The following is a 2957-nucleotide window of genomic DNA, read 5'->3' as shown; positions in this document are numbered from 1 at the left end:
CAAGAGTATTTGTTATAAAATGTCTGATAAGGAGAAAGCTAAGTTATAACAAACTCTTTATAACTGACTGTCTGCTTGAATATCAGAGGCAACATTTAGACTTGAAGGTCATGATGTTCCTTGAACTTCTGTTTTATTTGTAAACCTCACTGCCTGCTTCNTTTCTTTTTATAAAAAAAAAAAAAAGGCTTATTTATTTATTTGAAAGAGTGGGGGAGGGGCAGAAAGAGGGAGTGAGAGCATCCCAAGCAGGCTCCACGCTGTCAGCACAGAGTCCGATGCAGGGCTGGATCTCATAAACCATGAGATGATGACCTGAGCCAAAATCAAGAGTCAGACACTTAACCGCCTGAGCCACCCAGGTGCCCCCATCAGTATCTCTTTTGTGTTTAGTCTGTATCATCAAAGAATGAAAATTCTTGCAATATACTCAATAAAATAAACATTCTAAAAAGAAATGTAAACTTTGCTGGAAAACATGATGATCAATGTTTGTTTTAGAGAAGTGGCAATACTGAGGTTACTTCAGATACCTCCTTGTACACTAAACAAAAATGTGCTCTAACTGGATCACAGGGATCTGGAGAGTTAATTTCTCTCCAGAAGACACAATTTATTCTCTTCTTGATCATCTCACATGTCATTATTCCAAACCGACTGAGGCCTTCTTTAGGATTTAAAGTTTCATTTCCCATTTGACTTAAAATACAAAATAAAAACCGTGTCCTCTATGGGAAAGCTGAAACTGATCTCACAGCAAGGTCAGCTTGTTCTACTGTGACTATTCAAAAGATCAAATTATAGTTTGAGATAGAATGTTTTTAAATGAAAAATAATTTACACAATTCCCTTTTTACTATGCATACAGAAATTCTGCAAATATTGCTATTGCTAAAGATGGTATGATATGGGGGTTTTGTCCCCGTCATACTAATTGGAAGAAAAGTCACATTTTTTTGTCTGTATAATGGTAATCTGTGAAACTATGCCTTCCCATTTTCCCAGAGAATCCACTGCTCAGGCATCAAAGGTAAGGGCTCTTTTCCTGTTNGAAGGCTTTATTTCCTAAATTCACTTACTAATCTCTCCCAGTTCAGTCACAAGAATTTCAGTGGAAAATAGGGTCCCTTAAATATGAGCTAACTAGGGGCACCTGGGTGGCTCAATTGGTTAAGCGTCCAACTCTTGATTTTGACTCTGGTCATGATCTTGCAGTTCATGAGTTCGAGTCATGCTGACAGGCATGGAGCCTGCTTGGGATTCTCTCTCCCTCTCCCTCTGTCTCTCTCTGCCCCTTGCCTGCTTGTATGCGTGCTTTCAAAATAAATAAATAAACTTTTAAAAATCTTAAAAAAAAAATAAGCTAACTAAATAGCAGATCCCATATCTAGAAAGAAATTACAAAGAAATGGAAATTTCACTTTCTGTTAAATGATGTCAACAGACTACCTCCAGATCTATAAAGGGCAGTCATCATATCCTAAAGGCATCAGGTTTTAAACCATCAGAGTCATTTGTCAACTTATATCTTGGTAACTAAAATATCTTAGCAACTTTTCAAAAACCCAAACAACAATACACAAATAGAGTAACTCATAAATAGATCTATGTGTGCTGGTTATCCTCCATTTACTCAACCTGCAATCTGTTCTCCATTTCTCTCCACCCCATTCAAGGCCTTAGGAGTCTAATGCTGCGAACCACATAAGCCAGGATCCCTTGCCACCTAACTCCCAGTTGGGCTTAACAATGCAAGGGGCTGGGGGCTGTCTTCCCTACCCCTTCCCAGCATTGGCACCCTAACTCAGATCACAGCTATGTCTCTCCACATTACAGTTCATGGGATGGATCCTCCTGCCTAGCTGCCCTGGGCTGTCATATTCTTATTTCCTTCCCTTTCTCCTTCAGGCCTAAAAAGGGTAACAGCAGAGGTAACACATGCAGATATTGTGCAATGTCCGAAGCTCCAAAGAAAACCAGAAAAGGAGTGAGAAGAGTGAAGACAACTGCTAGAGCTTTTTGAAACTAATTGGAAAACACTGCTCTCAAAGTAGAGCATAAACCTACATGTTAGGAAGAACCTGTTCATAGCAATGTAAGATACAATTTCTAACGTGAAGAGGAAGGCTATAATGTTAAGGTAGAAATATTTATCAAAGAGTCAGGTTTCCCATAAAAGTACAAAGAGCCTAAAGTGCTATTCTGAAAGCTTCTCTGTCTTAGTATTAATTTGAAGCCATTGAGTTTTGCACATAATTCTTAAGTAGAAAGGGCATCGAATTGTCTTCAAATTGGAGTTCTGCCAAAGCACACAATAAAAAATTGCTCCGAAAATTCCATAGATCTTTGGCACACAACCGTAAGGAATCTGTGTTAAACTGCCAAGCACTTAAGAGGATTTTATATATAAACCTTTCTGAGATAGCTGGCAGGATAGATAATCTTTTTAGTTAAATAACTTTCAAAATAAACATCAAACATGCAAAGCCACATTTTTATGGAGAAGGCTGATGAAGTGGAAGTAGTGAGAGGGCAGGGTAGACTGAAGTACCATCCCACCATGTCCAAGGTAAGCAGAAGCTCAGAACAGTCTAAAGGAGACTCAGGCAGGGGCAAGATAATATAGGAGTCCACTATCTCTTCTACAGAGACATGAATTTGGACTATAGAAGACAAGGTGTGTGAATGTGTCTCAGGGACAAGGCAGGGGAATGCATAATAAGTGGCAGCCAATGTGCTATGATGCTGTGAACACCTGTACGACAGTGCTGGGAAGTCTGAGTTAGCCATGGTCTGTGTAGAGTTAGTGTCCCCAACAAGAAGGGATTCCACAGAGGAAATATGAACCACAGACAAGTGTAGAGAAAAGGATGTTTCCAGATACATGTAAATTGAGCTGAGATCATTCCTAGAGAAACCATGTAGGACTTTTTCTTTAAAGTTCTACACAATGTTAA

The 2957-nt window shown here is 39.1% G+C and overlaps 1 protein-coding gene across 2 annotated transcripts in view; it reads right to left on the bottom strand.

The window, feature by feature from the left end:
• Positions 1-2957, bottom strand: part of CDKL5 (cyclin dependent kinase like 5) — a 104177-nt gene that overhangs the window by 46186 nt on the left and 55034 nt on the right. The window lies entirely within an intron of this gene.

Source organism: Crocuta crocuta, unplaced genomic scaffold (genome assembly GCF_008692635.1).
Source record: "Crocuta crocuta isolate KB4526 unplaced genomic scaffold, BGI_CrCroc_1.0 scaffold312, whole genome shotgun sequence".
In the NCBI taxonomy this organism is placed as follows: Eukaryota; Metazoa; Chordata; class Mammalia; order Carnivora; family Hyaenidae; genus Crocuta; species Crocuta crocuta.
This window is presented reverse-complemented; position numbering and strand designations above follow the sequence as displayed.